Source organism: Panthera tigris, chromosome A1 (assembly GCF_018350195.1).
Source record: "Panthera tigris isolate Pti1 chromosome A1, P.tigris_Pti1_mat1.1, whole genome shotgun sequence".
Classification (NCBI taxonomy): domain Eukaryota; kingdom Metazoa; phylum Chordata; class Mammalia; order Carnivora; family Felidae; genus Panthera; species Panthera tigris.
Window position 1 is genome coordinate 163,585,075 of NC_056660.1, and position 24,393 is coordinate 163,609,467.

The 24,393-nt window shown below is 37.8% G+C and overlaps 2 pseudogenes; both read right to left on the bottom strand.

Annotated features, from left to right (window-relative positions):
- The window catches only part of LOC102964386, a 66,436-nt pseudogene extending 63,245 nt beyond the window's left edge, over nucleotides 1-3,191 (bottom strand).
- A 6,720-nt stretch (nucleotides 3,192-9,911) lies between these two features.
- On the bottom strand, nucleotides 9,912-24,393 carry LOC122230630 (annotated as a pseudogene).

Genomic DNA, 24,393 nt, shown 5'->3' on the forward strand with positions numbered 1-24,393 from the left:
GCAGAGACAAAGAGGCCAGGGGATCTCTGAGCAGGGGCAAAATGGCAGAGAACAACCACCAGCAGAGAGTGTGAAGGGGGGTGGCCCTGCATCTCTAGCCTCTTGAGTTTCACTCCGGATAGAAGAATGCCATCTCCCGATACCCTCCCTATACCTGAGCCAGGATCCCCACTCTTGGTGGGTTTCTGTGTGTGCCCTCCCAGCGCTGTCCCAGGGGTTCCAAGAATGTTCTATGGGGGTTGAGGGAAAGGAGAGGTGACACTGAAGTCCTGGGTCAGAAACCTGTATCTGAGGGGGCGTCCCACTTTGTCCCACTAGCACCAAGTAATTGGCCCCAGGACACCCACAACCCTTCAGCTTTCTGGAAGCCGAGGGAGAATAAGGCGGGGGTATATACTGTCCGGCCTGACTGATTGAACAAACAATTCTCAGACCTCTGAAACTTCTCTCTTAGTCCTGTTTTACAGATATGCAAACTGAGATTCAAAAAAGGGGAAGGGACCCAAAACATTTATATTTTTGTCCTCTAATATTTTATGTCTTATTTTCTACTCCAACATATTGTTTGTTTTGGTAACTTTTAAGTCACTATTAAGAATCTATAGTTTTTTTATTTGAATAAATTCAGAAATCTTCTATATGTACTAGGAGTCATTTATATGTGGTAGCTATTCAGTGACTGTATATTTGAATATTTTAATTAGAAGGCAAATGGAAAGGAGTATCTTCGTACCATTTTAGACAATCCATGAGTCCTATTGATAAAGGGATTTCAACCAAAGGGCTCTTCAAGAAAGAGTAAGATAATAAGCCCCACAGGTAGAAGGAAAGAGTGTGCTAAGGATAACGACCCTCATACTATAAGATTTAGGGTCCTGACGGATAGAGAAAGTGGATTTAAGAGGACGTGAAAGCAAATGTGCCTATTCAGCTGCTGATCAGAAAATGACAGATGGATTCACTGAGAAAGTTGAAAAGGCACACCAGAAGAAGAAAACAGTACTATTATTTAAGATAATGGAGACATCCTTCACAGATCGTTTCTGGGAAAACCAGCAGGCAAGTTTATCCCCTGATTGAGGCACTGAATACTTTTCAATCAGAGCACAATGAGTTGACCCAATAAAAGTTTTCAGAGCAAAAGTAAAGCAAAATAGAAGACATTAGAGGCAGCAAGCATTTTACCTTTGTATAGTTTGCAATGCCATTGAGCAATGACATTAGCCATCTTAAGGCAGCGTTTCTTAAAGTGTCTAGCGGTGTTGTGAGACCCTTTCACTGTTCTGTGAAGTCAAAACTATCTTCATAGTAATACTAAGGTGTTATTTTGCCTTTACCAGTTTTATTCTCCCATGGATACACAATAAAATTTTTCCAGAGGCTACATAAAGTGTGATATCACAACAGATTGAATGCAGATTTTTGAATATAGATGTCTTCTATTTAGTAGAGATACTAAAGAGATTTCCAAAAAATATAATAGAGTGCCACTCCTCTATTTTTTTATTTCATTTAGAAATCCAGTTATTTTTACTAAAAATATTATTTATGTTAGTGTATGATGGATATGTTACTATTCTCCTAAAATAAATTAGTAAGTATTTTTTAAATTTCTTAGCTTTAATTTCAGATATGATAAATACTGGTAGATAAAATAAACATCCACAAAACCCCTTAGCACCCTCCATATGTTTTTAAAGTATAGAGAGATTTTAAATCCAAAATGTTTCAGGACCTTTGTCTTTAGGGATATGAGAATGTTTCTTCTAAAAACTGCTTATGTATGGTGGAGATTTGGCATGATCATTAATGTTCATTTCTCTTCTTTTGGAAACATGGGAGGAGTATCTTTCCTCACATCCCTATGACTAAGCAGACCTATGTGACTAGTTCTAGAATGCATTGTGGTAGCAGCGGTATCTATGTGTCACTGTCTGTCAGAACATTTGATGGTCGATACGATATTTTTCAGAACTCTGTTTTCCTGCCATTGTGACCATGGAGGCATGTGTTGACATGAATGTGCCAAAGATTAAAGCAGCCTGGGATACTGAGCCAACCTTAGGAGGAAGAGCAGCTCTGGAAGACCACCTGGGCTTGCTGTAGACTTGGCATGAACTAGGAAAAAGGTTTTTTGTTTTTTTTTTTTTAGTGATAAATCCATGAGACTTAAAGGCTGGTTACTACTCTTGCATAAACTAACCTGTCCTGGTTTATACTGGCATGGGCAGACAATTTTAGGGGCTCATTACACTGAGAGCTAAGGGAAAGTCCCCATGCTATTAGAATAAAAGATGATTCAGAATAGTTTTTCAAAATTCTCACTTATTGTTTTTTAATGCTTTAGAGGTAATTTAAAAAATGACATCAGGCTCTGTGTACCCAATGTACCTAATACAGATAATAGGTAGGTCCTCGCTCTTTAGGAACATGTGACCTAAATGCTACCTTTTTATTTTGGGTGCTTTGGGAAATCCAGAGATCAAATGTAATGATCATTTACATCTACAGAAAGTAACACTTTTCTTTGTCTTAGCTCTTTGAATGATAGTTTCTTTGAAAGAAAAGTTACACTTTTCTTTGTCTTAGCTCTTTGAATGATTACTATGAAATATGCACTTAGTTGGGGATAATACAGTGACAAAGACAGTCTTCAATGTCATGATTTAACTTTAAGGCATGAATTTGAGGAATAGCCAAGGGCAAAGTATGTATGTCAACTAAGTTGGCACATTTTCCAGCGCTTTCCAGGATGTTCCTGTAAGGCCTTAGGCTTACATCTTATTTACCACTCTTAGTTATGAGGAAGGCTGGAAATCACAGTTTGTTTTTTTTTGTTGTTGTTGTTGTTACTGTTAGGTATATTGATACTCTGAAGAAAATTGGTGGTTTTTTTTTTTTAATTTTTTTTTAACGTTTATTTATTTTTGAGACAGAGAGAGACAGAGCATGAACAGGGGAGGGGCAGAGAGAGAGGGAGACACAGAATCTGAAACAGGCTCCAGGCTCTGAGCTGTCAGCACAGAGCCCGACGCGGGGCTTGAACTCACGGACTGTGAGATCATGACCTGAGCCGAAGTCAGACATTCAACCGACCAAGCCACCCAGGCGCCCCGGTGGTTCTTAATAAGGTGGAAGAGCAGATAGATATTAACTGGGAGCTAAGCATGTCTCCTATACTTACCCTTCATTTTTTTGAGAATCTCTTCCCCTCAATTATGCCAAGAACATGAACTCTCACATGCTGCAAAGGTATGGAATCAGTCCCCAGTGCTCCAGAATATCACTGTGTTACCCACCCTGGTTCACACAGCTGCTTCATGTCTAGTGGCAATCTACTTCTCACATGTGACTTTGGAGGCTGGGACATCTTTTCTTATAAACTGCTGTTGGGTCCATCTGCACTGATGCACCACACAGTCATTCTCCCCACTGGTCTCAGCTCTGGGAGTCAAGCCCAGGTTCCCATTGCTCCTGGACCCACAGACTGCTGTTCTCATACATTCTTTCTAAAAGCAAGGAAATTGGCTTTCTTTCATGTTGTAAACCTCGTCATTTTGCCTATGTCTAAAAATCCTCTCCATCCTTTGGAAGCAGAAAGATTTATGGACTATTTTTTCTGATGCACCTCTCCATAAGGCAACATTTACAGCACCAATTCCCTATTTGAACAGAAGAGAGGGAGAAGAAAATACAAGTTACCATCACAGTGTCATACTGCCACATAAGTGATTGGTTTTCAATATAATGTTGTAAGGTTTCTGATACGTATATGCACAGTGTGCTATGGGAGGTCCTAAGAATTGGTTCCAGGGGGGTCTCAGTGGTAACTTCCTGCAAAAGGTGATGTCTAAACTGAGAAGTTAGTTGAATCTATCTGGTTGAAAATAAAAGAGGGAGGGAGAGGCCGAAGAAGGGAGAGAAAGAAATATTCCTTTCCAGAGAAAGGAAATGGCACATGTAGAAACAAGTGAAAAGTATGAAGGAGTCAAAGGATTCAGTAATTCAATCCATGGCTTGAGAGTACAATGTGAAATAGAAAGGGATGGTGATGGAGAAGGGGCAAGACGGGAAAAGCTCTTTTGGATTTTATCAATGTGGAAACCAAGCGGCTGTAAAGATTATACGTTAGTAATAGCTCTCTGGCTACGATTTGAAAAATGGATTGTAGCTGTACAACAGCTAGGGAGACCTTATAGAGATCTGTTGTAATTATTTTGGTAAGAGACAATGTCAGGTTGACCTCATGTGATAGCACTGGGAAGAAAATAATTGAATGAATTGGAGGGTTATTATGGACATAGCATAATTACTAACTTCACGAATCAACCTTTGTCTTGGATTGGCAGTTGAATGTGTGTTAGTGACATTCTCTGAGATAATAAAGCACAGAAGGAGGATCACATTCTATGAGGCAGCTCCCTTATCTACAAATCCCTCCCATTTCCTGCTCTATTTGTTTTTAGAACTTAAAAATACGTGTTATATTTTATTTTTTCTGACTTTTTACATTGCCACTACCATGTAAACTCCTTGCGAGAAAGTATTTGTGAGAGTTTTGTTCTCTGTTGTATCCCTGACTTCTAGCACAATGCCAAACACATCGTGGCTACTGAATAAATATTGGATAAATGGTTGGGTGACTGATTGACTGCCTAAATGAGTAAGAATGGGTCAATAGTAAAATAAATAACGTTCAGTCTTTAGAGCCTCTGTGTGTGAGTCGCTTTTTGATATTCTTTTGGGGATGTCTAGTAGACCTTATTAGATATTTTATGAAGCTCAGATGATGAATTGGTGTAAAAATAGAACTTTGAACCTCAAAATATAGATGGCCTTTGAAATAATGAGAGTGAATGAGATGTCTGTCCTGTGGTTCAGCTTTTGGTTAAAGAGAATATCCAATCAAGTAGCATTCTTCTTTGCAGCTACTGTTAAACCTGATAGAAATTTCCTTTCTTCATCAAGACCATAAGACTCCTCTGTGAAGGCACCTTTCCCACACTCTATCAGTCTCTTCTTCACAGGGAATATAATCCCTTCATTGAGATGTATAAATTCTTATATTTCCTATTATATCTTATGTATCATGTTCTATCTCATGGCTTAGGTTACTTAGATACATAGGGACTTTATAAGATTTGGTGATTGATAATGAAGAAGTTGCCAAAAACAAAGGCTACTTATCTGGCACTCCTTCCAGTCTTATATAAATGCTCTTGGGAAAAAAAATGCTCTTGGAAAATGTTATATTCACCTAAATATTTTCCTAACACCTCCCATTTTCTTTCTAATTATTCCTTTTTACATTTTTTAAATGACCCACACCTAAATGATTTTTCTCAGGAGAAAAGTTTAAGACATCAGACAGATATTTGCTTCCCCCCCCCTTTTTAGGTGGAGTTAGTTTCTAATTTGCCACCGATTGTAATAATAGGGAATTCAAAATTCTACCCACTAGTCAGATACAGAGCCAAATTTCATGAATGAGTTCTAGAAGGTAGAATTTAATGGTGTCTCTTTGTAGTAGTTGCTTTGGGAATGATTTTATACACATATATACATATATATACATATATATATATATATATATATATATATATATATATATATATATGCTTTGTTTTTACAGTAAATATGAAAGGAGTCCTCAGATGAAAAAGTGTTGATGCTTATAAACATAGCTGGAAATGTAATGTGGCTGAGGAACTGATGGGGGCCAGGCATCACTAGTGTGTTATTTTCATTCCTGGCAATAAGGTACACCACAGTGGTCTCAGGAGACTCAAGATAGATTCATGAGTTGGGGGATACATTGACTGACTTTAGTGATAAGAAATATTTCCAGGTTTTATATTACAATTAGAGTAATGGTTTTCTTATAGCTTTTAGTTAACCAATACAGTTTCTATGTAAGAGCTTAAAAGAGTTTGAGGGATAGAGATGTGAAAAAGGGAACTATCTGCCTAATATCATCTTTCTCAAGAAATTATGCCAAGTTATGCTGAGATTCCTTAGAAGTCATCCAGCCCCTTGTGGTAAGTTTGTGTTCACCAAGTATAAGGGATGGCTGGCTATAGGTTGTTATAAAATTGTTTGCAGTCAATCTATAAATGATTCTGGAAATAAGAATGAAACCACTGAAAACTTGGCTTTGCCATATAAATTGTAAAATTTGTGAAGTCAGGGACTATGCATTATTTTTTAAAAATACTATTCATTATATTTCAAAGCCTCCCGCATCCACAAAAATGCAGCTAAACAAGTATTTACTGATCATTTATTAACTACACAAGTAATTTGAAATCATGCTTTAATACATTTTTTTAAAGCTCAGTGTTTGCTATATGCAGGATATTCATTTTTAGCTTTTAATGCCCTAGTTTGGAAGTCTTTAAATACAAATTTTAGGTACAGAGTAATTTACCCAAAAGTTTATCAGTAGAGTTTTAAATGGAACCAAGGACTTTATATTCTTAGTCTTTGTATTAGATAACAGAAATGATTCTTAAAGTGTTTTTTTCCTTGTGGATAGAGCAAGCCTTTGGGAATCAATTATTCCTCAACTGTGAAATGAATAGTTTTCTCCTTATCTCAAAAAAAGACAAAAAATGAAACAAAACAAAACAACAAACTCTTGGAGATCATCAGATATTCATTAAGTGAAAGGTTTGAGGGTGAAACATGGATCAACCCATTTGTAGTACAGTTCTGAGATAGTTGCTTGAAGCTCTGAGCAGAGGTCTGTCTGTATTCCACACCTTACCCTCTTTCATCCACAATCACAAGAACTTCTGAAATTGTGGGGGCACCTGGGTGGCTCAGTCAGTTCAGCATCCAACTTCAGCTCAAGTTATGATCTCATTGCTTGTGAGTTCGAGCCCTGTGTCAGGCTCTGTGCTGATAGCCCAGAGCCTGGAGCCTACTTCGGATTCTGTGTCTCCCTCTCTATCTCTCTTTGTAAACTCCTTCATTCATGCTCTGTCTCTTTTTCTCTCTCTCAAAATTATATAATCATAAAAAAAAAAAGAAATTCTGAAATTGTTAAAAAGCTTTTAAATTAACAAGAATAATCTTGTTAATCTTCTATTTTTGGGGGAAGAGGTAATGGTAAAATAATCATAGTCCATGGAAAAAACAGCAGCACTCCAATGAAAATCTAGTAACAATTGCACATGGAGTCAAATAAACATCATCCATTTTCTTCCAGTTTAAAAGCCCCCATAAGTTCCAAAGGCAGATTTTTCTTAAACCCTCCTCCCCCCAAATTTTTTTAAAATCCCTAACAACAATCCTTGGCATTGGTGAATAGCATGATTCTAAATTCAAACCCGTTTCCTACCTCAGGCTTAACGTTGAAAGTCACAGTTTTAATAGAATGATTCATTTTGGAGAGGTAGGCAGCCAAGTAATCATGTTAGATACTGGCTGTTTATTAATAATAAATGTAAAATACCCATAGAAAATCTACATCCTTAAGTTAATCAGACAAGTGGCTTCAGGAGTTACAACACAAAATCTTTTAGCTGTTTCTTGAAAACACAGGAGCACCCGAGTTCAATATTGATGGAAAAAAAATCCGTAAGCACAGACATGGAATACACAATGAATCTCTTTGTATAGTCTACACAGTGAATGTGTTTTATGTCAGTGTATGTGCATGTACAGCAAAAGGAATCTCTATCTAGGAAAGTGTGACTTGTGGTTAAAGGACTTGCTCAAGTGAGCTAAATTACTTTCAAGTGCCTGGCTCTCCGTAATGCCATGTGATTTAATGTTGCTCCTCCTGATCCATTCACTTCTATGTGACAGAAACTTCCAAGGAAGGTCAGTGGTATATCTAAGAGATTATGACAGCTGAATTATGGTTTCAAACAGGTTTGGCTTTTATACTACCCTAGAAAATGAAATAGCTTTTGATTTATAGTCATTTTACATTAATATGCATTTCTCTCTTGTATTTCACTTGAAATTAGGCAGGCCAGGTTTATACATTCCACATTACTTCTTGAGATGCCTTCTGAATTACATATTTTAAACAAATCATTCTGACTAAGTTGACATCAGGTGCAAACAATGAGAGAATAAGTAAGAAGCTCTGAATTTCCCTAGCTATTAATAGCAACATTAAAGGCATGGAGACCTCTGTATGACATGCTAGTCACGGTATATTTCTCTGCTAATGATTTTGTACCTGGCAAAAAATTTAAAAAGCACCAGATTTGAGGTTCTATGATATCCATCACTAGGTTTTTTTTTATGTTATGAATAATTTGGAAACACATTTTCAGGTTTCTGGGTCTTTGATGATAGGAAACTGGATCCCAAATTTTATACACCTATCAATAGTAGAAGAGAATGCGTTTTCTTCTACCTGCTAAAATGTACTATTTCCCTTTCTGGATGGTATTGTGATTTTCTTTATTATGGCTGACTGGATAGAAACTTCACACCCCTCTGCATCCTCTTTCAATCTACTCTGGGTGATTTTCAAGAGCTCTTGAATTCAGGCTTTACAAGGAGAGGAAGAGTGTCGACTAATAGTCCCAAATCTTAGCACTGTGGTTGACTGTAAATTTTTGAGCCTGAAGATATGCTACTCTGGATTTTCTTAAGTCTAGGTTTTTGAGTGTAAAAAGAAATGTATTTTATAACACAGGAACACTAACTTACATTTGCTTTACCTCATTCTATGTACTGTATGAAAGAGTGGGTGTAGTATCACTAATTCATTGATTTACTTAACAAATGTTTGTCATGTGCCTGTTGTCCACCAGATATTGTTTGAGAAACTGAGGATACAGAGATATTATAACAATATCAATGCCTTTACAGTGCTAATTTTTCACCAATGAATTAATGTTATTAGTATTATATATTGAAATTAACTCAGAACACTTAGGATTTTATTATCTAATAAAAATCTCACAATTACTTACCCAGAAAAAGAAGGGAATATTAGGAGAGAAACAATAGTTTTATGTATGCATAATGGGGGTTGAAAGGGAGGGAAAAGTTCTGCAGGAGGCGGTGATGGTGAGGCCCTCAGTCATGCTTCATTCATCAGGAATGGCCTTTCCTTGATACAAGGACACTTATATTTTAGCACAGATAGTGACTCATTCCTCAGTAAACCAAGTGCTTCCTGCATGCCTGATATATTTATCTGAATTATGTGAAATTATGTGAAATAAGGCATCTCTTTATAGTATTCAGAATGCTCACTTTGAGCATGGCAACTCAAAATGGAAACTATTTTAAAGACAGAATTATATGGTTTTACTGAAGAAAGAGACATGGGACTTCATTAAAAAAAATGACCTGATTTATATTTCCCTGATGATGAGAACAAACTGAGGGTTGATGGGAGGGAGGAGGGGGTGATGGACACTGAGGAGGGCACTTGTTGGGATGAGCACTGGGTATTGTATGTACACGATGAATCATGGGAATCTACTCCTGAAGCCAAGAGCGCACTGTGCACACTGTATGTTAGCTAACCTGACAATAGATTATATTTAGGAAAGAAAAAAAAAATGACCTGTAATAAAATTGCATGAACATATTCTCATAACCTCCTGAAAATATCTGAATGCAACTAAGTTCTTTATTAATAGAAAGTTTACAGTTTTTTGGAGTGTTAGAAGCTTTCACTCTTTTTTTTTTTTTTTCAAGGGGGAAAAGGATTTATTAGCCCATTTCCAGGGTGGGGTGCCAGGGGCAGTGGCTGGGTTCGTTCTCACATTCAGAGGGAAGAGAAGGCAGCAGTGAAACCCTACCTGACTGCCCTCACTCATTCTGATCTACATAGCTTTGTGCTCACAAAAACCATCCTCTCCTCCTGCAGGGAGGACACAGGGCCCAGGATGCTGACGTAGGGGTTGGGAATGGCTTGTCTTTACTCTCAGCCTTTACAGGCAGGACTTGGGCTGGCGGACCAGGGCATTCGCCATTGTGTGCACAGACCCAGGGCATTCGCCACTGTGTGCACAAGGAGTAAAACTTAGGTTAGAAGGAAAGGGCGGAGGGAGCTGGCAAGCCATTCTGACGGTCTGCACCAACCCCACAGTGTGGGCTGCTCCTACTCCTTGACGCTTCTGGGAGATTTTAACTTTTTTATAAAGAACAAAAATCCAAGCAGCATTAATTTAGGGGAACAAAGAAGGGTTCAAAAAACAAAACAAAACATGGAGGGGCAGGACAAGGAATTGATGAGCATCCAGAAGAGGAGGAGAACCAGTAGGAAGAAGTAGGAAGAACCAGTATTCCACCCAGTGCCGAATGTGCTTCTGTCTCTGCAGCCCCGGAGGCCCTTCCTTCCCACTCCCCGGCTGGTGGCCAGACAGCAGAGGGGACGCCAGAGTGATGTGAAGATGAGCCCCGGGGCCCTGTCTGGCTGCTGACGTGGGGGGTGCCATGGATTTTTTTTACCCCAATCAATTCCTCCCACCTTCACCATCACCGAGTGAAGAAATTTTTAACTCTCCTGTCCAAAGTCCTCTGAGAATTTCTTCACTTTCAGGAGGTCCTCTGCATTCACAGTGGGCTGAGTGGTGGCCAGAGACCGGAGCATAGAAGCTTTCACTCTTACAGGGACCACTTAACCAGGAGCTCTGATTCCCATGGCAGGAAATATTTTTTCTTTAATATTACAGATTTATGCCTAAATACAAGAAGCAGTTTGTGCTGCTAGAACTAATGATCCTCCTACTCTTCTTGTCTTTTCAGCTAAGCTTCGTTTAAAGATCAGGTCTATGCAGGCTTGCTTCCAGCTCAATCTATACTTCTCCACATATTGCTATCTGCATCATCATTACTGATTTGCTATTTACTACTATATTATATGAATCCCTAAACGTTGAGATATGGGCTCTGTGCCCACCATGTGCTGTACTTGAATCAATAAGCTGTAAGTAAATGAGTAATAAAAGCTCTTTAACATTGAAGAGTTTACAGGCGAGTGCAGTTACTCTTGACAATAGATGAACATTAGACTCAACTGAGAACTTTTAAAAAAAATGCGGTTGCTTATTCCTCACCAAGTCTGAGTGCAGAATTATATCAGTACCTTAAAATTTTTCTCCATGTGATTTTATTGCATGTCTGCATGTCCCTTGGAAGTGTAAGAGATGGCATTGACAACAAATTAGGTGTTAAAGAATACAACAAATATCATTTTCTGGGGACAGCATATAGTGCACTTGCAGTTGGGTGGGTCTCTAACTCTGTGTGGACAGGTCACCTGACTGAGAAAATGATATTTGAGCTTAAAGATGATTGGAATCAGATAGGTAGAGAAGATAGAGAAGCTCAATTGTATGCAAAGTGCCCAGAGGCGTGAAATAACTAATATTATAACAGTCTTCTAGTACATAGAAAAATTCTGAGAGTTGTATAGTGAATACACATTTACCTTTACCTATATCTCAAAATTGTTAACATTCTAAAATAGCCTTTTGAAAAAAAAAAAAAAAGAACCAAAACCAAACCCTAACCAAACAACAAACCTTTAGCTTCTTCTTAATGCAACTATCAGGGAAATATGGCATTTGGAGTTCTAATTATACTTATGTTGATGCATAAATAGTATGCCCTTAAAAATTAATATCACCCTATCAAAATAACCTTACTGCAATTATGAAACAGCAGTCTAATTTATCTGTACAGTTTTATCTAATTCTAAAAGTCTGATCCTCTGTGTGTGCATGTTTTGCTCACAAAATACATTAAACATATGATTTGCTCTATATAAATAGATTTGCTCTATTTTTAAGATAATATTTTATGAAAACCTCTCTTCCTCTCTGCACTCCCAATTTGTGAGAATGTATTGCCATATTTCTTTGGGAAGTTATTTGATATATTCCAGTTCTGAGATGCTTGTTTGCTCTCCATGAATGCCTTTGGTAATACTGAAGAAGGAAGAAGAAGACTGTCAATAAGTTATTTGAGACGCAATACACAGTAGTATGTTTTCCATTAGAAATTTGAAAATTAGTGACTCTGGGAAAAAGGGCATGAGTTATGACAATTTTTTTTCTGACCACAAAGGTAAATGTCAGAGGTAGACAATGTATCAGCTTTCATATCATTTTTTTGAACCATATATTGCTTATATTCAGGAGCATGTTGGATATTTTTCCATACTCAATCCTGTGTTCTGTATTGAGTGACTTGTCTTTGATTTTAATTATGCAGCATGTGCTATTAGGGCATTGGAAATTTCACAAAATAAAGCATTTAGACTAAAATGTTTCTCGATTACCTTCTAAGACATATGTCTTATAACTCTATGTAACATCCTTTAAAATTGTGCTAAAATACCATTTTGGTTCATGAAATTATTTCAAAATTTTTGGAATTATTCCAACTTGTTCATTGATTTTCACTATCTCATCTAAGAATGTATTTCTCGAGCAGCACACGATACACATAAAAGAAAACGTTCGTATTATAGAAGAGGTTCCTATATTAATTATTAATTCAGGAAATAGAAAAGTTGTCAGAACCACTGAGGTGGGATTTAGAGTTCTGCCCAGCGTTAAGCGTTATTTTATTAGTCATCACCTTAAACTGAAACCATTTGAATCTGCTTTTGGTAGTTTATTTTTGCTCCAAACAGATCGTGCTTATGAATTGCAAATAGGTGAAATTACTGCAGCATTACATGTTATTAAGGGTTAATGTCTGCGGTTGTCAGATCAGAACTCTCCAATGCAAATATCTCTCAGGTGCTCATGTAGTCAGGAATGATTTTCAGGATGGATATGCTAGTTTGAAGCATAGATTAAGTCATTTCTGAAGTGATTCTACTTCTTTTCCTTTGGGCTGGACTAACTGCTACCTCCATGTTAGACTTATAGTGACTTACCAGACCTATAAATGTGAAGCCTGATCTGTGGCTCTAGAAAGGAAAAATAAATTATTGGCCACTTCAGGAATTCAGACTGCTGCTGGTAAGCAAAAGATTTTTATAAACACTATCACTTGAGAAGGGCACATGTCCCAGGTTTCCAGTGTACTCTCTGCTGCTTTGATTTTGGGGACTTTGTATAGCATATACATTGTAATATATGTTAACAGGAATATTTGCATTAAGTGTAGCTGCTGTTATTATTATTATTATTATTATTATTATTATTTCCTTCAAAATCAACACTAAGATTTTTGGCTTGAAGTGGATATTCTTTAAAATGCTGACTGCCCAGCATGAATTTCCATTTCTTAGCAATACCCTGATTTTCTTTTGAAAAACTCTCTCTCCCATTGTATGTAGCATGGGGAGTTAGCCATATTGGCTTACTGAAGCCAGCAGGTCCTCCCCATCTCAATACTCCTGTGTAATCAAGGGTGTACCTGTGAACCCCAAGTTTAGGCAAATAGAGTCTCTGTTTTAGGGTTATAAATCTTGAGTAGAATCAAACAGGGCAAAATAAATAGCTAGAACTCATTCCATCAGTTTTGTTGTTGTTGTTGTTGTTTTCTTTTCCTTCCGGAAAAGTAGTTCTCGTCTGGGTTCTTGCTCTGATTTGAAACCTGGGTGTCCACAATTCCACCTACTTGGTAATGCCCTGATATTCTTCTAATCACTTTCTTTTTATTTAAGTTATCTAGGATGGGTTTCTGTTACTTTAAACAAATTCATATAGGGCGCACCAAAGTTCAGTTACGTTGTTAAGTAACACTAGTAACTTTGAGCAAGGAAATTAATACAGATTTTCAGCTTCTGGTCCAGACTGTTGTTGGTGTCTGGAGACTATCAATTAACTGCCACCTTTTTTTAATCTTTTTTAAACTTTGAAAAGTCATTTTGCTCTTGACCTTCAGAAATGAACAATTCTAATAAAATATTAAAAGATATGGACCTGATTTATTTTAGTAGAATGAAAATGAAAGGGGAGAGGTTTTTTTTTTTTAGCTTGACAATATCGATGTCTACTTTCCTCTAATTTTAATGCAGAAGCTGTCAGTGTACATTAGAGACAACTCAGTAAATCTTTACAGAGAGGAGACTTTGAAAAATACTCTCCTGATGATCCATTTCCCTCTTGAGACCAGAACCACACTATACATGATATACAATATGTCTCAACCAAAGTGGAAAATATAGCTAATTATCATTTTAGTCAAACACATCAGGGATTACAAAAAAAAAGATAGGCAAATACAGCCTATTTCTAATTACCTGGGGAGAGAAACTTCAGTTTGTGAATTATGTTTTCATAGATCTTCTTCCTCTCTATTATTCTTGTCTGTTCCTCTGTGTGTGTGTGTGTGTGTGTGCTGGGGGTGGTTATCACCTATTTGAACCTTTCTATTGCTCATTTGCAACAAAAGAGAATGCATGAGCAAGATTTTAGCCCACAGTGCTCTCGTAAGAGGTAGATGGAAAGCAATCGCTTCTATTGAAATCATGCCCGTTTCACTCAATTTCCCTGATATACATACTTATATAAATAAGCTAGAGAGCTTCTTAAATATTCCAGTGATTTTCACTGCGGTGGAAGAGTTTGGTCCTGTTACAGTGCAGCCGCCTAATTTCTGTATGACCTTGGAAACATTGTTTAACCTTTTTTAGGACTTCGTCTTCATGCTGCACAATGAAGTACTTGGATTAAGTGATCTCTAAGGACTTTTTTTCCTCGAAAATGAGAAAAGTGATATTATTACAAGTGATTGTCAACATATGCATCTCTAGGATCAATTTCTTCAGCTGAGTGAAGTCAAATTCTGGTAACTAATCTACTTTTCTGTGGGGAAAAAAGTCAACCACAAAGATTGTGTATAATTTGCTATGTTTCCTCAGTTTTAGGCTTTAGGTAGGGTGTCTCTTCATGCAATGCAATCTATGCTTAAAATACCTCATGGACAGGATGACTCATCTAGTTTTAAAATTAAATCATACTGGCCAAAACATGGTATTTGAATCAGATCCTCTGAATTTTAGGTTGAAATTGGAAGCTTAGTGCTCGGTATTGCTTTTGAGTGGTTTACTAGCCTGAATATAAGACCTTTATGCTCTGCCTGTGTGAGAGAAGTATTTTATAGTGTAGAGTACTATGTGGTTTATCTCTCAATTAAGGAAATATTTTTTCTATCAATCTCAGATTAAGTTTAATTCCACAAACATTTATTGTGTGCCAGGGATGATTGTGGAAGATAATGGTACAAAATAAAATAATTGCTGTATTATGCGATAGTAAGCTGCAACTGTCTACTTACTGACTATTCTTTTCCAAATTTCAACTCCTTTTTTTCACTCTACCTGTACATTAACTTCAAAGAAACTGTTCGATCCTTGATTTTTCGATGTTCTGGTTCTCTATCTTAGCTTCGTTTTCTTCTGCATTTAATCTTGAAACTGTGAACCACGTTTTCATCTCCCTCTCTCCAATAACCTCAACAGCTTTGTTTCCGTGTCTTTCTCAATACCTGTACTTTGAAGCCTAGTCGTCAGCCTGGATTATCTCTGACTACGTTCAGGCAAACGGCCACTGCTAAAGGGAATCATATAACTATGGAAGGAAGGGAGAGAACAGATTTATAGTTTCTAGCTTCAGGCAGGTACTTAAATCTTCCTCGAAATCCTTTAAGCTTTTCATCAGTCTCTCTTGTATGCATTATTATTCTAGACTCCCATAACTCTTCTCAGATTCCCTACTCCTATCCTTTGACTCACAGAAGTTGACTGTGCGTTAGAATTCATAGAGAAAACAGACTAAACTAGGAGGATTTTTCTCATTTCTCAACCTAACTGTATCCACTCTGCCTTTTCCTTCTCTTCTCACAGGAAGCGATCATTCTGTTAAAAAAAAATCCCTCATACTTTGCTATGGATCCCATCATTCCCATTTCCTTAGGGACTTCAGTCCATCAAATATCATGGCTGAATCTCATAACTGGAAGACTTCTATGCCACTCCTTTCAACAAATTTCCATCTCTCCAACCTAAAACTGTTAATAAACCCAGAACTCACTTCAATCTTATATATTTTACTAGGCATCACACTATACAATTCTGTCCATTAACAGTCAAGTTTATTCAAAGACTATCTCTCACCTCCTGTTCATGCCATGTACATGTAACTCACTGTGTTTAGAATCCCATCCTTGGAAATTACTGAAACTGCTTTTGCCAATATTGCCCCAAACCTCTAATTGTAAGATTGAGTAATTTATGGTTCTGTTTTTTAAGTTTATGTATTTATGTATTTAGAGAGCAGGGGAGTGGCAGAAAGAGAAGGAGAAAGAGAGGAATCCCAAGCAGGCTCCACACTGTCAGCGCAGAACCCAATGCAAGGCTCGAACTGTTGAACCTTGAGATCATGACCTGAGCTGAAATCGAATCAAATTCTTAACTGACTGGGCAACCAAGGTACCCCTATGGTTCGTATATAATTAATTTCTGAGTAGTATTTGATAGTATAGTTGACTATTTCATTTTCTTCACATTAAATTGCATTTCTCTCTTGGCCTCTTTTTTTTTTTTTTTTTTTTTTTTTTTTTAGTTTTTGAATTCTGTTTCTTATCTTACTTTTTGGACCTGTATCCTCACTGTACTCTCTATTTCTTTGTTTTCCATGGCTTCATCTGAAGCCCACTGCCTTCTCAAAAAATATACTGGGTGACAAAGGTGCAGATTTTACCACCTTTTCCATCACCTCATTATTACCATCAACTGGTTCTGTGGTCTCTTCTGCATCAGGAAGGCAAAGCTTGGAATCATGTTCCTGAGAAGACCCAGGGCTATAACAAGGAGATACGAATTGATGACTCACAATACCTGACTCAAACACAAACTTGCTCTTATGCATCATAGCATATCTCCAACTGTTCTAAGATTGCTCCCGTTAACTGCCCAGTGGCACCTCAAATTCAACTGTGTAGGACTGAACTTATAATTCCTCTGTCCTAAATCAATTGTTTCATTTTATCCCCTTTAATAAATGGCACTTCAGTTTCACTTGATTTCATAAGCTAAAAATTGGTTGGGAGTGATTTTATATTATTCCAGCTTTCCTCATTCCTACTGTTTCACTAAACCTCATCAATTTCTAACTGCCTCTTCAATGAACTTTGTCCGCTCTATATTCAGACTCTATCTTAGTCATCGTAGCTTTGTTTAGCTAAGTATCAACTGTATTATTTCAATAGTCTTATAACTAATGTTTCTGTCTCTCATTTAGCTTCTTTTAATTCTTAAATATCTGATTGTTCACACTCTTGTGTGAAATCTTCAAATGTTCTTTATTACTCTTAAGATATAATTTAAACAGTCTTGGGTATTAAGAAAAACCCATGTCTTATTCTATCTTTCCTATGTCACTCTTTACATGCAGCCCCTTTTTGGACCATTCCTTAATGCATGATCTTTGAATTTTCTGTGGCTTTGCACTATAGTCACTTAATGCTTCCTTTCTTTGCTTCAGGAATCACTAGAAATATAATCTCTCAAAAGCATTTTGATAGGCCTTAGCAGTCCACTCCCAACCATACCTATTGAATTCTTTTGTGCTGTCCTTCTCACACCTTGTTCTTACCTTCTAGCATATCACTAATTATATAGTAGTTTTGATAGTTGGATAACTTTCTATTTAGTTTATGAGAATGTAAGATCTTTGAGGACAGGGGCTATATCTTTTCCTGACTGCCTAACATCTTGCATAGTGCCTATAAGATATAGCTAATACAAAATAAATGATTAATACATGAATTAATTCTAGTGGCTTCCAAATCCAATGAGTTCATAAAAGTACTTTACAAATTTGTAAGGTGAGTGGGATTTTAAAGGTGAGTGGGACTGGCCAGTCATGGACCTGGGGCTCTGATTCTTATCTGCTCTGTGCCATAACTTATAAATGACACAAACTTTCTCTAATTTCATGTTAGATAGTATGTACTCATATCAGAATGATGTGAACAAGTTTGTTGACTATTAATGAGTTCAATGGGAAAAAAAAAAGGTAACTTCCCATGTCCAGATAATATAATTTCTTGTTTGGACACGTAGTCAAGTTTCCCACAGAAGGAGCTAGGGAGATATTTATTCTTAGTTTTTTCAGCCTGGAATGGCTTATTCAAGTTAACTCCTGAATCTGCTTTCTGCCAATGGTCACTAGTCATAAAAACTGTTCCACAAAACTCCTTCAGTTTGCAATATTGACTTTCCTGTCCACTAACTTTATTCTGTCTTTTGATTGATCTTATTTGCCCTTTGGATTCAGTACAGTTTTCTTGCTACAAACTTGAACAATAAATATTGTGGTTCTAAATCCCAGTTACATAGCCTCGGGCTTCTTTCTGAGTAAACCTTCATTGTTTAATCTAGGCCAATGTTTCCCACTATGGCTGTATACTATAAATATCTGGAGAGCTTAAAAAACATAGATTAGCAGTTTCTAGTCTGGACCAATTAGAGAAATCTCTGTATATTGGGTTCAAACATAGGCATTTTTAAAAAAGCCAGACAGGAGTATTATGGACAGAGACCCAATGGCTTAACACAGTGACACTTTTGTGTTCTAAAAGCAGGACAAAAGACATCTTCTGTTCTTTGGACTAAGAGTTGAGAAGAGTCTGTAACTCTGGAGGTATAGTTTTCTATAAAGGCAATGTTTTACTAAAGGAATTCACAGATAAAGTAGGAAAAATAGGCTTTAGAATGGTACCATAAATATTTCACAGAAATTACAAGATCATTGATCCAATTTAACTGTGTTTCAAAACCAACCAAACTTTTGATGTGGAAACAAATTTTTGTAATCATATATGGACTTTCAGTTCTTCTCCTGATTACAATGATAGGGGATACGTCTAAAATTTTTAGTTTCCAGAGGTACAATTAAGTTTTCTTTCCATTCAAGTTTTAAGTTTCCCCTCATTGAAATTCAATCTAGTAGTAGTAGGAGGAGGAGGAGTACCATACTGTTAAAAAGCTATTAGGAACATATACTCATTGGTTTCCATTAATGGCATTAGTACAATAAAATTTCGTTTCCAGCATTTTTGTTTCTGGGGAGCTCTAAAAGCTGAAAAGCTTAATCTCTGAAAACATTGTTTTTATTTGCAGGACAAAAATGAAATAGGTTTACTTTGAAATTAGAAATTGCTAATCCTATTTCCTAGAGTTGTTAACAGTGAGTCACTGTTTACAATTGGATTATCCACCGAAGCAAGAGCTGCATACCATGTGTGATAGAAATTGAAAAAGCCTCTATGACTAGTGGCCATTGATTTTCTGTTACTGCACAATGGTAAATGTGTCATCTCTTTAACACTATATTCTATAGCTCTATTAAAGTGCACTTCCACGATTAGAAGCACATGGAAGTAAGTCATTGGTGAGGAGAAAATATAAAATACAATTGCAAATTAATGAGATGGACTTCACTTTTGGCCACCCCAAAATAATAATTTTTTTTCAAGAATGCATTTTATAAATATGTGCAGGTGTTATCAAAGTCATCATGTCATTCTGGGAGATAACTGTTCTTTTCACGTTGTTTCCATTACTGGGATACCATATGAAACATGAGCTGATCTCCTGGTCCTCATGTTAGGATGGACATGTTATCTTCAATCTTCTGATGTAACCGTATATTACTCAGTGTACTGCAGAGAAACAGAATGTGTGTGTGGGTATGCATGTAATGACATCAGTACAATAAAAAATTTTCCCAACATTTAGTTTGTATATCTTCATCTGTATCTATATCTATATGTCTCTATCACTATCTAGCTATCAAATGATTTATTATAAGGAAGCGAGGAATGGGCCCACATGATTATGGAGGCCGGCAAGTCCTAAGAGACTGGCAAGTCCTAGGGTGATTCAGCAAGCTAGAAACCTGGGATAGCTGGTGGTGTAGTTCTAGTCCAAAGGCCAGCAGAGTCAAGACCTAGGAAGAGTTGATGTTTTAGTTCAAGTCTGAAGGCAGGAAAAAAAACTACCTTCATAATTTTTCCTTATCTGGGTATCATTTGTAATTGGATTCTCTCTCTCTCTCACTCTCTCTCTACACACACACACACACACACACACACACACATGCACACATTTCAAATCCACTTTTTATACACTGAGTTTTGTTTTACTTAACTTTTGACAATAATAAAACGCTCACGTAGTATATATATGTATTTTTGGGGTGGGATGGGACCCACTGCAACCTTTAATTCCAAGCACAGTCCCCCTTCCCAGCATTATCATACACATGGTGAAACAGGATGTCAGGGTCTGGGCAGGAACAAAACCCAGACCCAGATATACCTATATCTATGGAAAACAACAACAACAACAACAACAACAACAACAACAGTAAAACCTTGGACTGCAAGTAATTTGCTCTGCCAGTGTTCCGCAAGACTAGCAAACATTTCTAATAAATTTTAAATTGATAAATGAGTGATGTCTTGCAATGTGAGGAGCATGTAATGCCGAATGTCACATGATCACATTTGAGCCAATGGTTGTTGAAATTCACTTTGATATATGAGTGCTTTGGATTACAAGCATGTTTCCAGAATGAATTATGCTTGCAAACCAAGGTTTTACTGTGTGTGTGTGTGTGTGTGTGTGTGTGTGTGTGTGTGTGTGTGTAGAATATGTATGTATATATATGTAGAATAATGTAAAATTATATACACATATATATTTGTGGAGAAGAAAAAATGATAGTGTGATTTAGGTAGGGCAGAGAGTTAGGTGAGGAGAGCAGGGGTCAGTGCTCCCCCAAATTGTATTCTTTAGAGAGTATGCTGGAGGATGCATGGGTATGAGTGGGATGTGGTAGCCAAGATACTGAGACATGTGCTTGTAGCTGTTCTCTTGATCCTGTCCAAAGGACTCTGAAATCCTGGGTTCTTTCCAGGACTTGGGCTGGTGTTAGAATGTAGAGTTCTAGTTGACTGTGCCTAGAGGCACAGGCCCTAGAGGCTGGGGTTTTGTATAAGTGACATCTCCAAGATAAGTCAAGGCTTCTGAGAAAGTTATAGCACTGGAGCAAGGGGCTTTGATGCTTGGGGGTGGCAGGTAAAAGACAGGGTGAACTAGAGAGCAGGACAGCCTCCCTGCTAGAGCTCTCCCTGAGCTGGAGCCTGCTCCAGCTAGAGTCAGAGAAGCAGGAGGCCCAGGCACAGGGCAAGCTGTAAAATGTGAGGTGAGAAGTACTCGGGCACTTGTCTGCCTGGCTGCTTCCCACACTCACCCTCCTCCTACCAGGGCTGAGGGTTCTATCCACCCATTACTCAACACACCTGAGAGGTCTGACCACGAAGCACCATGTTTATTTTTTCTCAGTCTCTTCTGGGAATCTTCTTATGGGGTGCAGGCAGAGAGAGGGCACAAATATCAACTTTGTGTCTGCTAGAGTCCAGACTGGGTTTACCTTGTGCAGTGAATACCAGGGATGAGAAAGAATACCCCTACTTGTTGTTATGGGGATGAAAGTCAATGTCTCACAACTCTAGGGGCTGCAGAGGTCTTGGCTGCCCCTTCACTTGGGCAGTGGAGCCAAATCCTCCTTTGCCCCAACCTCCCTGATCCCCTAAGAGATGATCATTCCCCTGCTCACCATGGGATGAGGATGCCTTGGGGTCAGTGACCCCAACTCCAGAGACTTGAAGCAGCACTAGTGAGTGTCAGCCATGGTGAGTCATGATGGGGCAATCAAAAGAGAGAGGACTTTTTGATAAATCCTCTCTTGACAGACACCTCTCAAACTTCATCTGATCCATACCTACAGGGTGAAACTTGATTCACCTCTTATTAATTGCTATCAGCATTTCATAGTGACAGATTTGGGCTTGGCCTTCCAGTCTCACTCTCCATGGGCTGAAGTTTGTGGGCTGTAGTTGGCTCATGGTGGCCTTGCCATGTTAGGGAGAAAACACTTAGAAGTCCCAGGGTGCAGTGAGGATTCAAATGGTGTCTGGTTGAGTAGGGACTGGGTTTTCCTCATGTAGGCGATGATTTTTTCATCTCTTCCTTCAAGATTATCTTCTCAAGTTAGAAAGTCACCTTACTGGGGCACTGGGTGGCTCAGTCGGTTAAGCATGAGACTTCAGCTCAGGTCACGATCTCATGATTCTTGGGTTCGAGCCCTGTGTTGGGGTCTGTGCTGACAGCTCAGAGCCTGGAGCCTGCTTTGAATTCTGTGTCTCCCTTTCTCTCTGCCCTTCACCCACTCACAATCTGTCTCTCTCTTTCTTAAATATAAACATTGATTTTTTTTTTAAAGTCACTTTATTGAGTTCCTGTCTCTGTTCATCCCTGGGAGGCTTCATCTCTTCTCTGGAGTTATCATCTTCCTCTGCCTCTTTCTGTGATGCCTCTGTTTCTTTAATTCTCCACAGTGAACAGCAACAGAGGGCATTGACTAATAATCAGTTCAGTCTTGGTGGGCATTGGAGTTGGGGGCAGGGCTGCAAGGAGCTTGGATGACTCGATGATGAGGTCCTCAATGAAAGGCTTGCTCTGAGGGCTGCCTTCGTGGATTTTCTCTGCTTGTGGGTGGGTGGCTGCTTGTACGTGTTGGAATCTGAGTAGGATGATGATGGAAATGGGCCAAGCCTGTCTGGGGTAGGGAGATCACAGTGATTCTTGTGGCTGAAGCCTGGGAGATGATTCTAGGGGTCTGGCTCTCCACCCACACCTCTGGGGATGGTGGAGAGATGTGGATATGGGTGACAGTGAGCTCTTGGCTTCTGAGCAGTTCCATGTGTTCCAGGAGGTAATAGGAACAGTGGGGCTTGTAGATTATGATGAGGACAGGCTATTCCAGGTCCAGGATGGTTGTGTCCTTGGGGTTGGCAGTCAAGTCCTTATAGCGCAGCACCTTACTGTCCACAGTGTTTGTGTTCTAGCTCTATTATTCCAACTGATGTTAGAATAAATGCATAACTAATAAAATATTTTTAAAAGTCCATTCGTGTATTATGTAAAATAAGCCAGGTTACCACCAGCAGTTTGCGATTAATAGTTTGTGAAAATTATTGTTAAAGAACTATAATACCAACCATAATTTGAAAAGATTAAAGAAATTGGTTTTTTTTAAATAAATGTTTTATTTTGTAAATGCCTAAAAGTAGGCTACATGTGGGATTTTGTAAACTAGATGCTACATAGTAAGAACAATGGGCAGTAAATTTGATTGATAGTATTAACATTGCTATATAGATAATTTAGGTCTAAATATATGAACATTGATGTATGTATAGATAAATTTAATGTCATATATAATATATGACATAATGTATTATGTGAGCTGGCAAACATTTATTGAAATTAAAAAATGTAACAGATGATATGTAAACATGAATTGGAGACATGCAACCAGTTTTCCCTACAACTCAGTTAATAGCCCTGAACAACCCTTAGTGCTTATACTCCAGGAGGTAAAATCTGTGCATCAACATCAAAATTTGACTGCTTTTATGAATCAATGATTTCATATTTTTTGAAGACTCTCCATTTTTCGCCTTGATCTCTTGAGATACAGTTGTTTATTTAGTTGTGGCATGGTGGGAGCAGGACGAAACAGTAGATTGGGAAATCAAGAGAACTGCGGCAGAGCCAATACAAGCAGATTTAGGTATACTAATTAGTGGTTTTCAAGAATGTTACACATAGATGTATTTTCCTAGGAAAGCTTCAGCTAAAAACCAAACCAGACATAGATAGCTGAGTTGGCAAAGAGAGACTTTGCAGACTGCCGACTCAGTGTTACATTACTTCACAGTTGTTCACTATGAACTTAAGGGCAAACAGGACTCCTTCAGTTTCTGCTTATGAAGACAAAGGGAAAACCGTCTGTTTTAAGTAGGATGTGGCTTATAGAAGCATCTTATTAAAATGACATTCTCCCTGTGGGCATATGTATTAAGAACCAGTTCACCCAGCCTAAAATCAATTACTTCTGCCTATGGCAAAGAAAGTCTGAGTTAAACATAATTCTCAGAGGTAGTTAGCATTCCATTGAAGGTTATTGCTTCCATCCAAGAGAGGAGTTACCCAATTTAATCAATTCTCTGAGTGTTAAACCTCATATAGTAAACAACTTAAATTATAAACAGTGCATTATTAAGTATAACAATTAAGACACGCTGTGCTTTAACTAGATAATTCACAGAGTAATCAATGGTTAGTCAGAGAGTTCTGGTGGTTTAATACTTATTTGAACTTTTATTCAGAAGTGAACAGAAAACACCTTTGCATATTAACTTGTTTCCATGACTTAGACTTGCCCTCCTCTTAGATGTTTTGCACTTTGCAGTCAGTGTTTTCTTCCCAAAGGAAAAGATTAGGCTGCTCTTCTGCTTAAAATATTCACATTGTTCTTCTGAGCTCTTTTGGTAGAATTCAAACACATTTACATGGCTTAGTGGGTGCTTCAT